Source organism: Gorilla gorilla, chromosome 11, assembly GCF_029281585.2.
Source record: "Gorilla gorilla gorilla isolate KB3781 chromosome 11, NHGRI_mGorGor1-v2.1_pri, whole genome shotgun sequence".
Lineage (NCBI taxonomy): Eukaryota > Metazoa > Chordata > Mammalia > Primates > Hominidae > Gorilla > Gorilla gorilla.
In genome coordinates this window covers 140,568,226-140,584,449 of record NC_073235.2, presented here as the reverse complement: position 1 = coordinate 140,584,449, position 16,224 = coordinate 140,568,226, and the positions used below count along the sequence as shown (strand labels likewise).

At 49.9% G+C, this 16,224-nt stretch overlaps 1 protein-coding gene across 2 annotated transcripts in view; it reads right to left on the bottom strand.

Moving 5' to 3' along the window:
• The window catches only part of RAMP1 (receptor activity modifying protein 1), a 53,316-nt gene that overhangs the window by 18,123 nt on the left and 18,969 nt on the right, over positions 1 to 16,224 (bottom strand). The window lies entirely within an intron of this gene.

Here is a 16,224-nt window from a genome sequence, read left to right as displayed (position 1 = left end):
GCCTGGGTGACAGAGTGAGACTGTCTCAAAAAAAAAAAAAAAAAAAAGAAAGAAAGAAAGTATTTTTATTTTTACTTATTTTTTTGCGACAAAGTTTTGTGCTTGTTGCCCAGGCTGGAGTGCAGTGGCACAATCTTGGCTCACTGCAACCTCCACCTCCTGGGTTCAAGCAATTCTCTTTCCTCAGCCTCCAAGTAGCTGGGACTGCAGGTGCGTGCCACCACGCCCAACTGATTTTTGTATTTTTAGTAGAGACAGGGTTTCACCATGTTGCTCACACTGGTCTCGAACTCCTGACCTCAAGTGATCCACCTGCCTTGGCCTCCCAAAGTGCTGGGATTACAGGTGTGAGCCACCATACCCGGCCGAAACTACTTTAGAAAGAGTAAAAAGCAGAATTTGTATTACAGAAAGTAAAAACAGATTATCTGGAAAAATGTATCTGGAAAAAGGATGTAACATGTACAGGTGGAAACAGTGCAAGATATGACAAAGAAGTGAAAGAAGGCAAAAATAATTCCACTGGAGCACAGAGGGGGGCTAGAGGAGGGTGCCGGAGAACCACGTCCAGAAACCTCAGCTATCGGGGAATGTCAGCGTCCGGTCCTGGAGAAAGGAGTCCGAGGAGGAAACTGCACTGCACACCAAAGCCTCTGCAGGCTTAACGAGGCCATCAGCAAAACAAGTTCTCACAAAATGTTTAAACCAAAAAGAATACTGCAAGCAACCATGCCAGGAAGGAGGAGGTCAGATTTTAAAAATATGCATAAATCACAATCCCTTCTGCCTTCTCTGATGACATCCCAAACACCCAGAGACAATGGAACAACAGCTACAGGAACTTCACAGAACAAGGTTGCTCCTTGGAGATTTATTATCTTGCCAAGCTGTCACTCATGTTGCAAAGACGGCAGAGAGCTCCTTAGAAATTGTTGAATTCTGAGAATATATTAATCACATGGCTTATTTCTAGGACCTACTTGAAATAATCGCCTGAATTTAAAAGGTAACATGTAAAAGGGAATGATGCTAAAAATAAGACACGCTAGAATTAACAACATATTTGCAAAGATAAGTAAACAAGAGCCCTATCAGAGCAAGGGTTATTACTGATAAAAGTATGCAAATAGTGCAACTGTCAGAAAAACAGCGTAAAAATTAAAAACCAAATTACATAGAAGAGAGAAAGGAAAAAGTAGGTTTTAGAACATTAATTGCAATCAATGAGGAGAAGGAAGAAGTGGGGGAGTGGGAGAAGGATGGAGAAGAGAGAGAGAGAGAGAAGAGAAAGCCCAAAACCCAGATTCCTGTCATCTCACACAGGGGAGGCCAAAGTGTGTGGTTGGACAATGTAAGATAATAAATACAAGATAAGAACATCTGTTTGCTTCACATTTCATGGCTGGTTGAATGAAAAATAGCTTGCCAGTATTTCAGTAATAATAGAAGAGAAAACACAGGCTGGGCACGGTGGCTTACACCTGCAATTCCAACACTTTGAGAGGCCAACATGGGAGGATTGCTTGAGCCCAGGAGTTCAAGACCAGCCTGGGCAACACAGTGAGACCCCATCTCTACAAAAAATAGAAACAATTAGGCAGATGAGGTGGTGCATGCCTGTAGTTCCAGCTACTTGGGAGGCTGAGGTGGGAGGATCTCTTGGGCCCACGAGGTTGAGGCTGCAGTGAGCCATGATCACACCACTGCACTCCAGCTTGTCTCAAAAAAAAAAAAAGAAAGAAAAAACACATGGTGTTTCAACAATTGAGGGAAAAGAAAAGTAATCAGCATGGAAAGATAAACAATTAAGACAAAAATTGGAGTGCCTGAAGATTGAAAAAATACAACTTAATTTCCTGTGTTAAAAGGCTTGCCACTCTCCAGAAGAAAAAATGAAATCCAGCAATAAGCTGTGGGCAAGAGAGGTCATTAAAACAAAATAGGAAGACTAAAAAGAGTTACCAGTAAACTTCAAGTAGTTGAAAGGCTGGGATTCCAATGTTAATATATAGCAAAAAATAATTTAGAGCAAAAATGATTACATGTGATAAGGAGAGGTATCAGAATGAGAGGCATGGGTGATGGCAGCATAATTACATGGAATCTAAATGCCATAAAGACAGAGCAAAACATATATGCAACTATATCTGAGAAAAAAGAAGTAGAAATGATAAAAATATGATTATAAAATTAAAATACTTCATTATCAACTACATAAGAAATTCAGCAACACATAAAGGAGCTGAAGATCAAAACAAGGTAACATTAATGTTTGTTTTGGTGGGGATTAAATAGAATAAACAGATAATTTATTCTTTTTCAAGTATTCATTGTATGTTCACAAAAAGTCATCATATACTAGTCTCAAATCAAATCTCCATAAAAATACAAAAGCAGAAATGATTCAGGCTACATTTCCTCCCTATGGCAAAAAAAGAGATTAAGAATAAACAGAAATAGAAATAGTATATTTTAAAATATACTTACCTAAGGAAAAAATTGTCTTGAGAAGAAAGTCAAGAAGACAATATCTGTCTGTTAAGAAAATACAATGGGCCGGGCGCGGTGGCTCACACCTGTAATCCCAGCACTTTGGGAAGCTGAGGCAGGCGGATCACGAGGTCAGGAGATCAAGACCATCCTGGCTAACACGGTGAAACCCCGTCTCTACTAAAAATACAAAAAATCAGCCGGGCGTAGGTGGTGCATGCCTGTAGTCCCAGCTCCTCAGGAGTCTGAGGCAGGAGAATGGCGTGAACCCGGGAGGCGGAGCTTGCAGTGAGCCGAGATCATGCCAGTGCGCTCCAGCCTGGGTGACAGAGCGAGACTCCGACTCAAAAAAAAAAAAAAAAAGAGAATACAATGAAAAAAACTGACATATCAAAATCTATAGAAAGTGATGAATGAGGAAAGTCCTTAGAGAAAAACATCACAGCCTTAAATGCCTTTATTATTTTCAAGAAAAGTGAGAAAAATGATGAACTAAGGATTGAAATCATATCTTAGGAAAGAAGCAATTTTAAGAAAGGGAAAAGGGGGGAAGTGAATGGTGAAAGTTAAAGCAAAAAAATTGAGAAAAGACATGGTGATGCAAAGTGTGGCCTATTTTCTAAAGACTACAAAACTGGGCATGTGCGGTTCATTAAACAGTGGCCTCTCAGTTCCTTTTGATGAATGAAATAGCATCTAAACAAAGAAAAAAAGGGGAAAGAAGAAACACAGAAAAAACAAAAGTGGAGGCATAAGCTTGAGTCTAAGGGCTATTAAACATGTAAAGGAATACTATGCAGCACGTTTCAGTTAACTGAGAAATCTGAAGGACATAGACCAAATAAACACAGATGAAGATAACCGTTAAAACAAGAGCTAGAAAGTCAAAATAAATCAATAGTGGAGGAAGTAACTGGAGAAGGAAATCCCCCAAATTACTGAGGTTTGATGGTCTTAGTGATGAACTCATTCAAACTTCTAAGAAATAAGTAATTCTCACATCACAAATTATTTCTGGCTCGGTGCAGTGGCTCATGCCTGTAATCCCAGCACTTTGGGAGGCCGAGGCGGGTGGATCACTTGAGCCCAGGAGTTTGAGACCAGCCTGGGCAACACAGTGAAACCCCGTTTCTACCAAAAATACAAAAATTAGCCAGGCGTGGTGGTGAGTGCCTGTAGTCCCAGCTACTCAGGAGGCTGAGGCAGGAGGATCACTTGAACCCAGGAGGTGGAGGTTGCAGTGAGCCAAGATCACACCACTGGACTCCAGCCTGGGTGACAGAGTGAGACTCTGTCTCAAAAAAAAAAAAAAAAAAAATTATTTCTCACCCTTGATTCTAATGGTGGGCTAGCATGTCTATTCCATTAGGCAAACGTGGTCCTAACCCTAAAACCTGATTAAGGAAACACAAAGAGGAAAATCCGGAGCTTCCTTATTCATCACTTTCTATACCCATTTTACTGGGGAGGCCACAGAGGCGCACAGCGCTGAAGGAGGGATGCAGCCGGTGGGGTTTCTGCAGGCGGGCCCCACTTGGCACTGCATGCTTCGTCCTCAAGGTCCATGGTAGTTTTCCTACTATTCGCTAAAAAGCAGTATCAGGTAACAGCCCATCAAACTGTAATCCCAGCACTTTGGGAGGCTCAGGCAGGAGGATTGCGTTAGCCCAGAATTCAAGACCTGCCTGGGTAACATAGGGAGACCTCGTCTCTACAAAAAAATAAAAATTAGCTGGGTGTGGTGGCACATGCCTGTAGTTCCAGCTATTTGGGAGGCTGAGGTGGGAGGATTGCTTGAGCCCAGGAGGTCAGGGCTGCAATGACTTTTTATGGAATTTAGCAACATGATTCTTAAGTTCTTTTGGAAAAATAGGCAGAAAATATATCAAAGCATGCAAAACATAATGTAAAATATAATGAAAATGAAACATGGTAGGAGAGGCCTTCTGAATTGTAGGAAATATTGTAAAGTTGTGGTAATTTAAATGGCGTGGTACGACCCCAGAATATAAGTAAAAATTATTTCAAATAGACTCCAATGCACATAGGAAGCTATTATGTGTTAAATTAAGCAACACAAAACAATGGAGGTTGGCGACATTATTTAACAAATTCTGTTAGGATAACTGAGGTGGGAAGGAAATACATTTCTGTCCATCCACTGTGTTAAGAAGATACATATCATTTCAAAACACAGAACAACTACAAAGACACAGAACATAATCTTGTGGGCATATGACTCTCACAATTGAGACGACAGTCTGTGGACAGTTACAGTTGTGCAGAGATCACACGGTCACTGACTGATGAGGGGTGAATCGGAGCATCCATGTGTTCACAGATTAGCTAATGAACGACAGTGTGGAAAATGAACATCAAAAGAAACACAAACGAAACAAGAAAATATTTAGAGCACAATGGCAAATAGTTAATTTATATATTCTTCAAGAATCTATGGCCAGGCAAAGTGGCTCATGCCTGTAATCTTGGGAGGCCGAGGCGGATGGATCACTTGAGGTCAGGAGTTCGAGACCAGCCTGGCCAACATGGTGAAACCCCATCTCTATTAAAAATACAAAAAATTAGCTGGGCGTGGTGGCGGGTGCCTGTAGTTCCAGCTACTCAGGAGGCTGAGGTAGGAGAATCACTTGAACCCGGGATGCAGGGGTTGCAGTGAGCCAAGATTGTGCCACTGCACTCCAGCCTGGGCAAGAGAGGGAGACTCCGTCTCAAAAAAAACAAACAAAAAAAAGAATTTGTAAAAGAAGATTAAAAATACCTCCAATGGGCATATGGGAAATCTCTGTACCTTCCTCTCAATTTTGCTGTGAACCTAAAACTGCTCTAAAAAATAAAGTCTTAAAAAAAGGAAAAAAGCGCAATGACTCACAGGACAAATAGGAAAGGTCATGGTGACGTAACTTGCACTTGAGAAAAAACAAATTCCAAATAACTGTCAGAGACCAGTTCAACTTTCCTAATTGCCAAAGACATGCAAATTAAAACCACAGAGGAAATCTCCTTTTGACCTGCGAAAATAAAATCCCTACAAACTCAATACTCACGAGCCTATGAGGAACTAGGCATTTTCATATGTTGCTGATAGAATTATAAATTAGTAAAATTCTTTAGAGGAACAACTGGCAAAAATCTATCAAGAACCACAGAATGGGCCGGGCGTGGTGGCTCACGCCTGTAATCCCAGCACTTTGAGAGGCGGAGGTGGATCACCTGAGATCAGGAGTTTGAGACCAGCCTGGCCAACATAGTGAAACCCTGTCTCTACTAAAAATACAAAAAATTAGCTAGGCATGGTGGCGGGCACCTGTAATCCCAGCTACTCGGGAGGCTGAGGCAGGAGAATCGCTTGAACCCAGAAGCCGGAAGTTGCAGTGAGCCGAGATTGTGCCACCGCACTCCAGCCTGGGTGACACAGCAGGATTCCATCTCAAAAAAAACCCCCAGAACCACAGAATGTTCATGGTACATGCTACAGTAAGCCCACTTGCATGAATTACTTCTCCCAGGAATGTTTAACAACAAAATCTTTTTTTAAAAAACAAAGGATATATGTACACAAGTTCTTATAGTGTTGTCATTTATTTATTTCAGACAGGGTCTCACTCTGTCACCTGGGCTGGAATGGAGTGGCACAACCTCAACCTCCTGGGCCGAGGCGATCCTCCCACTTCAGCCTCCCTAGGACTACAGGTGCGCCCATTACACTCAGGTAATGTTTACATTTTTTGTAGATACCTGGTTTCGCCATGTTGCCCAGGCTGGTCTCGAACTCCTGGGCTCAAGTGATCCACATGCCTTGGTCTCCCAAAGTGCTGGGATTGCAGGTGCGAGCCACTGCGCCCAGCTCCATCATTTATAATAGCAAAAACCAGGAAATGGCTTTAACTCGAGCAGCAGTAGGGAACCACAGCGTGCCAGTGTGGCCTGCCCTAGAGTGAGGCGGCCTCCACTGCCTGGGCAGTGAGGGTAAACTCAGTCTCTTTTTCAGAAAGTGCATTCTCCATTTTTTGATTGAGACAAGAAGCTGAAACAAGAGTGGACTCAGACCCAAGGCCTGTCCCAAGACGCATCCCAAAGGGCACCCTGTGCTTAGGTCCCGCAAGATACTTGGTGTCCTCGAACTATGCACAGGGAAGGCTGTGAGGTGCCACTGCTCCCTGGAGGCCCTCCCACAGGGGACTGAGAATGCTGCTGGCCCTGCCTGTGCCTGGGACATGTCTACCATCTGAGTGATGAATGGATAGATCCTGGGAGATGCCATGGCCCAGCCTGGGGGGGCTGGAGTGAAGGTCAGCATTAGGAGGGGACATCTGCTCTGTCCTCTACCCACTGCCCTCCCCACACAGGACCCACAGCCAGAGGTGTCACACACAAGGGCACATCTTCATCCTCTCTCTCCCACCCCACCCCCACCCCTTCCCCGTGGGCAGCCCAGGAGGCCGCCTTCGGGGCTCAGTGAAGCCCTGTGTGCACAAACTGGCCTGTGTCCCAGGACAGCCAAGTCCCGTCTGCACAGCCTGGATGGTTCTAGGGCTTTCTGGGGGTGTGGCTGCTGTAGTCTAGTGTCCACAGGGGAGGCGGGGGTGGATGCTGAGCTACGACGAGCCCCCGCCACCAGACATGTTCCACCTGCCCACCCTTTCACTCAATGCCGGGATCTGCTTAGCGTCACCCCATGTCTGACCTTTCACGTTGACGCACAGGCCTAATTTCATCCCCATACTCAGGAGGATGTGAAACCAGGCAGTTAATCACCTGATGGGAAAGACGCCATGGTGGGCTCAGTGCCACGCTCCGCACTAAGTCACCACAGGGTCTGGGGAAGGTCTCTACATCTGTGCCTTCCCCCAGGGCCAGAAGACTTCAGAAAAAGATGTGCAGAGGATGACATGGTGGTCCCTGGGTGTGGAGGGGTGAGGCCAGCAGTCGCCCGCTCCAGCCCCAGCCTCCAAGCTCCCTCAACACAAGGGCTCCTCTCTGTGGGCCCTCACAGATGCATTTCTCCTGGAGCTTTCTGAGAAGGGAAATGGGGCTCCTCCTCCCCATTCCAGAGCCCCCCAGCCCAGCAGGCAGGTGTCATCGGATCCTCTGGGGATCCTCATCCGAACCCACCATGGAGCGCACGTTAAGTGAGGCAACCCCTGACCTGAACACATTCCAGGGGCGGCTGCCAAGGACTCTGAGCCCTGGTTTATTTCTCCAGTGCTGAAAACCAGCAGAAGGCGCTCCCTGCGCAACCACGGTCACGCGTGCCAAGGAGACTACAGGAAGGTGGAATGACACCCCCGAGGGGCGGCCTGGGCAGGACCGGCATATCCCCAGCCACTGCCCCACTCTGCCCAGCCCTGGACAGCTGTGTCTACAGCTCGTCCCCATGGGGACCGGGCACCCCGGCTGATGCCTGTGCAGGCCGCAGGAGTGGCGTCCTCAGGGGAGCCAGACTGGTGTCACTGCGCGAGCTGATGTCTTTCCTGGCCCAGCCACCTGCTTCTCTACTCCTCCGCCCCCTTCTCCTCTGTAAGCCATAGCCTGGAGTCTTCGAGGACCCGGCTCCCAGGGGCTCTTCCTGCTCCTCCGCCTCCTGCGGGGCTGGTCATTAGTGCTGAAGGCCCCAGGAGGTCAGGGGTCAGCAGCCGGGTTTCCGTGCCCCTGGGGTGTGCTCTGGAGATGCCTGGAAAGATTCTCCCACCCAGGGGGGGCAGAGGGTGGGGGAACAGACATCTAGCCAGGGCTTTCCTCACAAGAACTGGCTTCACGCCCGGTGCAGACACACAGAGAGGGGCACGGCAGGAGAGATGGTGTGGCGGTGGGCAGGGAGGTCGGTAGGCAGGGAGGGCGGCCTCGGCCTGGGCAATGCTCGCCTTTGGATCCTCTGAGACCTGGCTGTGCTGGGCACTGCCATCTGTCCTGTCCGCGCCTGAGGGCCTTTCCGTGGAGCCCACGCTATTCCACCAGCACACACAGGGATGACAGCACCACAGCCACCAGGGATAGCACAGAGGGGTCCCAGTGCTCGTGGGCATGTGGCAAGTTCCAGGGCGGACACCGCCATGAACAAACCCACGAGGGCACCGAGGCAGCCCCAGATGCTGTACTGGGAGCTCCTGATGCACACGACAGGCCTCAGGGAGGTGGGTGGGCTCCAGGGCCAGGCCTCCGGGCAGGGGCAGGCGGCGGGCAGGGCTCTGTGAACAGCCCATCCCGAGACCTCGTGGGGGTCGAGCTCAGCAGGAATCCAGGAGGACACCCTGCCCTTGGCCCAGACAGCCCTCGTGATTTCAGAAGAAGCCTCCCTCTCAGTTCCTGCTGAAATTCAAAATACAAGCAGCTGTTCCCATGTTGCTGCTGAGTTCTGAAGAATTTCCTGACTTGACTCTTTTAGCAGGAGACACAAAGAAGGCAGCAGGAGGGAGATGCAGCAGGCTGGGAAGGACCCCAAAGTGTTGGTGCACCCTGCCCAACATCGTGTGGACCCAGAGCATCATGCCTGGCGCTGGCCATGCTGAGCCACAGTACCACAGCAGGCACTGCAGACATTTGTCTCGCATCCCCCAACTACCACGCTGGGCTGCAGTCCCGCTCCCTGGGGCCTGGAGCCCCATCCTCTGAGCAGCTCCTTGGGCTGGGGGAGGGCCCATGATTGCCCAGCACGGGGTCGGCAGGGCAGGGCAGGGTCCGCAGTGACAGCCTCGGGTAACCAAAGCTGAGGTGACCTGAGGCTACCATGGTCAGTATTTACAAACCTGGAAGCTTTAGGGCAGAGGGACGGAGGCATCCCAGCTGGTATGGAAGTGAAGTCTGGTTCTCTGGGGCCCAGTGACCTCAGATGCTGGGCAGGCTGTGGCCCCATCCTCTGGCATCTTCCCCGAGGACACCTTTCCCCTGCCCAAGATGGCACTCAGACCCTGAAGCCATACAGGGTGGGGTGGAATAGGCGTGTCCCCTTCCCTCTTAGATCAACCGAGCATTTCTTGTTTAGGTGAGGAAATCTGACGTGAGGCTTTTAAAAACCCATGTTTTATAGCCGAGTCCAGCACGTTCCAGATTCTTCTCTTCTCTGTTCTGCCTTCTCTCTCCCTCCCCTACACCCATAGGAAGGTCTCTGGAAATGAGAGTTCCCGATGACACATTTGCCAGGTTTTCTATACCTCCTCAAATTAGATTGTAGCTCCAGTTAATACATTAAATCACATTATGCCTCCATCAGCAAACCAAGGCTGCAGCTCAATGAGACGATAACCCCTGGTAAATGACGGCCCAGCCAGCTTGCAGGGGAGCCTGGCCCCGCTGAGCTCATTCCGCCACTTTTCAGGGACCTGTTCCATGTAGCTGAGTGGAAGACACCCAACACGTGTTAGAAAGGGCTCAGGAATCACCCCCAAGCCTTGCTCACAACAGACAACCTGACAAAATCCACCAACCAGGTAACAAAGCAACAGGATGAGCGGAGGAGTGGGGTCACGGTCAGGGCAAGGGCTGTCGGAACCCAGCAAGCACCTGCGTGCAGATCCACGCCGGGCAGCCAAGGTCCCAGGGCAAGCGCAGTGGCTACAAACCCTGAATGCGCAAAAAAAAAAAAAAAAAAAAGTGGACCCACAGGCCAGGGCAGGGACCCAGGAATGGCCCCTGTACAGAGGAGGAGCCTTTTTTTTTTTTTTTTTTTTTTTGAGGCAGGGTCTGGTTCTATCACCCAGGCTGGAGTGCAAGTGGTACCATCATGGCTCACTGCAGCCTTGACCTCTCAGGCTTGAGTGATCCTCCCGCCTCAGCCTCCCAAGCAGCTGGGTCTACAGGTGTGCAACACCATGTACAGCTAATTTTTAAAATTTTTGTAGAGATGGAGTCTCACTTTGTTGTCCAGGCTGTTCTCAAACTCCTGGGCTTAAGTAATTCTTCTGCCTTGGCCTCCCAAAGTGTTGGGATTACAGGCGAAAGCCACTGCACCAGGCCATGAGGAGTCTTCCATTCACTTTTTACTTCTATTCAATGTCCCGAGTAAAGCAGGGATCACGGGGGGCCTCCTTCCCATCTGCTTTGATAGAGGAAGCAAGACTTCTGGGCCGGCACCAGGAGCTGGCACGAGCATGTCTCAGCCCCCACTTACTCCTGTGTGTGTATCCCACAAAAGGCTGGCCGGCCGCCTTTGTCTGTGTCGCTCATAGGAAGGTGAGTCCCCTTTGACACGCAGCTGTTGTTAAATGAGATCTCTGATTTCAGAAGAGTCTGGAAGCTTCCCTCTGCCATATACCAACATACCTGCAGGCCCAGCCCAGGGCCCTGGGACAGCTTTGACCTTGGGCGGCAGCAGGCATGTGGCAGCTCTGGCCCAGAGGCTCCTGCCTTCAGAATCCCCTGGCCTCCATGCCAGCCTGGTTTTGGATACCAGGCCCCAATAACTGCCTGGTTCTGCTTGCTTGGCTTCTGCCCCAGCTGCCAAGCCTCAACTGCACTTGGCTCAGAGAGGGGCCTTTCCCAGAGCCTGTGTCCCCCATCAGGTCACCTGCCTGGCTCACAGTCCTTGAGACCAGCTGGGACCCTGCTCGGGCTGGGAGCATTCCCTGAGGCCAGCCGCCTGGCTGTCTGGCTGCCTGCCAGTCAGCCTCACTTTGGGGTCTCGCTCATCCAACAGACACAGTGCCACCTGCCCACACCTGGTGATGGCCCACACCTGGTGATGGCCTGCCTGCAGGCAGCATAGCGCCTCTCACCCTATTTGTTCCTTCGTGTTCTCTCCAGGGCCCTCTTCTCCTCCACTAGTTACTTGGACAAACTTGCCCACCCTAGAACCCCAGGCCCTTGCTGCTACCGGAGACCCTTGGAAGGCTGGCTGCCCTTGGCCCACTGCCAGGCTTGGTGTCTCAATGAGATGAGCCTCACCAGGTTAGTGGGGACATTGCCAGGACGGAGGCAGCACCTGAAGGCTGGCACCCCCATCTCAGGAGGCCACAGTTATATGGAGGCAGGGCATCCCTCCACCTCCACCAGGAACCAGGAGGGAGCCATGGGTACCAGCTGTGCGAGCCTTGGCAGGTGAAGCAGCAATCACAACAGCCCCACCTCCGCCAGGCTGCTGCTGACCTGAAAAAGCCAATGTACGTTACGTGCTCGACACAAAGCCCAGCACGCGGTAATAAATGCCAGCTACAGTAAACGCGTTTCTTGGAATAAGTTAAGGGATAATTAGGTAAACATTCAGCAGGCGGTGAGGACCCATTGATAGTTCTGGAGAATAGATCAATATGAGATTCAGGTGAGATGAGGAAGGTTTGGGAAAGCGACGATTTAAGAAGGCACGGGCCAAGTGCACAGGGAAGCTTAGTGCATGACAACGGTGGCATCTCAGGTCACGGGGAGCAGAGATGGACGTTTGCATAAATGGGACAAGTGGGTAGCCCATCCAGAAAAAGATAACATTTGATTCATAGTTCACACCATACACAAGAATAAACTGGAATAAACTCCGATGGGCCAAGGATTTCGATGGAACCAGTGGGACCACACAGGCTAGAGGAAAACGTGGAAAATCCCTCTTTTCCCTTCATGTGGGGAGGGGCTTTCCACTAGGACTCCAATCCAGAGGCGATCAAAGATGGATGGTTTTGACCACATTAAAAAAACTGTGTGGCAACAAAAACACCAAAAGAAAAAAAAAACAAAGGTGAAAGACAACCAACAAACTAGGAGAAAATCTCTAATGTACACGAGAGACAAAGGCCTAACCCATCTAACATACAAAGAACTCTTTAAAAACGACCTGATAGAAAATAGGAAAAGACACAATTTGCCAAAAAGATAAAAGAACGGCCTGTAAACATACGAAAGATGTTCGGATTCACTCCTAAGGACAGAAATGCAAACTCACATGCTGCTGGGACATCACTTCTCACTTATCAGACAGTGACAACTCTAATGGACGACAACACAGTCTGTTGGTGGGTCTGGGGAAACGGGCACCCCATACGCTGCTGGTGGGAATGCAAACTGGCATCAGCCTTCTGGAGGGACGTTGCAAAACCTAACACATTCCTCCTGCTCTCACCTTTGGTCCTGCGACCCCACTTCTGGGTATCTACTCTGAAGAGTCAGCTCCAGTGCTGGGAAAACACGGATGCATGAGGCCATTCACGTCGATGCTGAAATGGGAAAATACTGGCCACAACCTAAGTGCCTCTGCTCGCTTGGCTTCTGCCCTGGCTGAAAGGAAAATGGCTGAAAGACTCTGCGCGGTGGAGTACTATACAGCTGTAAAAATGAAGGAGGAGGCTCCCTCTGCACTGACAAGGAGAGATTTCCAGGTTATGTTGTTAAGTGAAGAAAAACCAAAGTACAAAGGAGTGTCATTAGTATACAACCCTTTATATAAGAAAGACGGGGATGTAAGAAAATGCAGGCATCTGCTCATTTATGCAAAAGATATACAGGAAAGAAAGACCAGAAACTGATGAGATGAGTTGCCCACAGGAATTGGGTGGGAACAGGGTGAAAGGAATGAGAGAAATGGGCAGGGGCAGTAGGAGGAGGGACAATGCCATTTGTCTGAACACACCTTTGCACAGAGAGCTCTGCCCCTGGAACCAGTGTGATGATTATAGCTTTATGAGCCAACTTGGCCAGGCTACAGTGCCCAGTTACTCAGTCAAACACTAATCTAGGGGTCACTGTGGGGGTATTTGGGAGATGTGGTTAACATCTATCATCAGTTGTCTTTAAGTAAAGGGGATAATCCTTGATGCTGGGGGTGCGGCTTCACCCAGCCAATGGTAAGGCCTTACCAGCATGTTCGGAAATTCTGCCTCAAGAATGCTGCATCGGCTCCCAAGAGTTTCCAGCCTGCTGGCCTGCTGGGCCCTGGGATTGGGCAAGCCAATTTTTTGAAACAATATTTTTTTACCCAGCCTTTCTCGATACCATGGCTTAAATAGGGATTCACCCATGTTTTCTTCTAGCACCTTTATGGTTCGTTGGGTTCCATCTAAATCCCTGGGGTGTGTGTACACCCACACATACGCACATATATATTGGTTTCTAGATACCATTCTCTAACAAAAGGAACCAGGGTTCCTTGGAGAAATGGCTGACTTCAGGGCTGGGGCACAAAATGTATACAATAAGCCTGGAACATCTCGTGGTACCAGAAAGAAAGAAAGTGCTCAAAAACAGCCAGGGGCAATGTCGAAAGGACACAGAAGCCAGTGTGAAGGCTCTCCAGTAGCCAAAGCTGGGACCAACTTAAGGGACCTTGTGATAGCACTGGGCCCCCGGATGATCCCGCATCTCCCATCTCAAAGCCACCTGATTAGTGTCACCAATTCTGTCTGTGACTTTATCCCCTTTGCCGTGTAATGTGACACATCGACAGTTCCAGGAATTACGCATGGACATCTCTGGGGGGGCATCATTCTGCCAAATGCAGACCCCAGGGGCTGGCAGGCCTGGGCTGACGTGCTGAGATGCTGTTGTGATGTGGACTTTTCCTTCTTGGTTCCTAAATTATCTTGATTTTTTTTTTTTTTTTGAGACAGAGTCTCGCTCTGTCCCTCAGGCTGGAGTGCAGTGGCGCCATCTCGGCTCACGGCAACCTCTGCCTCCTGGGTTCAAGCAATTCTCCTGCCTCAGCCTCCCGAGTAGCTGGGATTACAGGCGTGTGCTACCACGCCCGGCTAATTTTTATATTTTTAGTAGAGATGGGGTTTCACCATGCTGGCTAGGCTGGTCTGGAACTCCTGACCTCAGTTGATCCACCCGCCTTGACCTCCCAAAGCGTTGGGATCACAGGCATGAGCCACAGTGCCCAGTCAGATTTTTTTTTTTTTTTTAATACTTTAAGTTCTAGGGCACATGTGCACAACGTGCAGGTTTGTTACGTGTGTATACATGTGCCATATTGGTGTGCTGAACCCATTAAATGACGAGTTAATGGGTGCAGCACACCAATATGGCACATGTATACACACGCAACAAACCTGCACATTGTGCACATGTGCCCTAGAACTTAAAGTATCATAATAATAATAAAAATAAAAAAAAAAGAAAATTCCCAGCAACTCCCCCTCCTTCTAGTTCCAGCTATGGCCACTCGGCTCCGAGGATGGCAAACTCTCTCTGGCCTCAGCGCTAGTTATTCCTCTTTGCGCTCTGGCACAGCAGGAAGCCATCTGTGGTGGCTTCCATTTCTAAGGACACTCCGCCATGGCTGCTTGTAGAACACTGTGTGCATTACCCTGCTGTCTTCTGCCAGGCCTCCCGTTCACAATCAATCTACACAAATTAACCATCACTTCCACAAAGCAGGCGGGGGAGAGTGCTTTTCTCCAGGGGCCCCCCCACTGTGTCTTCCCTGGATCATAATAAAATGCAATCTTAATTTAAATACAAATGACTCAGCTGTGGCAGAAGGCCAATTAGCCTAAAGAACAGGCTGTTCTGATTTTTAACAACCTCTTCCCACTCAACTCATTTTTCAGCTTAGAAAAGGAGGCCCTGAAATCTTGGAGAGATCTTCAGTACAGTAGAGTGAGGAGACCCTGCTGAGGGCACAGGGCCCCCAGAGACCCCAGAGGGTTGGGGTGGGCTCCCTGGTTCACTGTGTCTTATCAGGGGCCTTTGAGGCTGGAGCCGTGACTTTGGCCCTCCCACCTTTGGGAGCACCAACTCTCCCACCTGAACTGGAGCAGAGGGTATGGAGTTTCCGTTGTTCTAAATCCCAGCATGCACACCTGCATATACCCCATGCCTTCCTACTTTTTAAAAAGTTTGGGCTCCCAAGGTACAGAGTCGCCTCAACAACAGTGCACTGAGCACGGACTCTGGGCCTGAAGGAGTTCCCTGGGGTGGACGAAGTGGGCAGAGAGCACATGGCCGGTGGGAGGAGAAAACAGAGGCCACTCATCTGCCAACCTCCGTAAGACTGAAGAGGGCAGGCTGTGGCCAGCGGGGCTCTGCGGGTAGAGGGAGGCCCAAACCCAGGCTCAGAGGGGCAGTGGGAGCCACCCAGCCTCAGGGCCTCCCAGCTGTGGGCTTTCTCCCTGTGCCCACGCCAGCCTGCAACCCACAGGGGAGGGGTGACGAGTCCAACCAGGGGTCTTCAACCCCACAGAATTGTGCCCGGGTGTGTCCTGGACCCTCAGGGGACACCACAGCCACAGGTACTCTTCGTGTGTGACCTTGGTGCAACCTTTCCTCCATGAAGACCCTCCCGAGGCCCTCCTTCCTGCCCCTGGCCCTTCCCACCAGTCCCCAGGGCTCCCTTTCTCTCAGGCACTGGGGAAAGCTCTTGTCATCGGTGGGGCACCAGGACTTGCGCTGCGCTGTGAACCCACAGACAGATCTCTGTGCGAAGGTTGCATGGCAGGGAGGCGGTGGCCTTCAGCTCCACGCATGCACTGCTGACCCCGCTACTCACCCACTGCAGCCCCAGGACACCCCAGCGCCTCCCACGGAGGCAGAAACAAGGACTCGAAAGTCGATCGTGGACATGCCGAGTTCTGATCGCCGCTCTGGAGGCAGAGGAGCCTGGGCCTGCTGGGGAGAACCCCCAGACCTGCTGATGGGGGCCCAGCACCCAGGAGGCTGAGGGAGGCAATGAGGGAGCCCCTCAAGCAGGAAGAAGGGCCCTTGGGCAGGAGGATCGGGCCAGGCGGGGAAGGGTTCGGCTGAAGCCATCCTGCTGGGGGCTGTGGGTGGTGACAGCCTGCTCCATTACCAGAAGCTCTG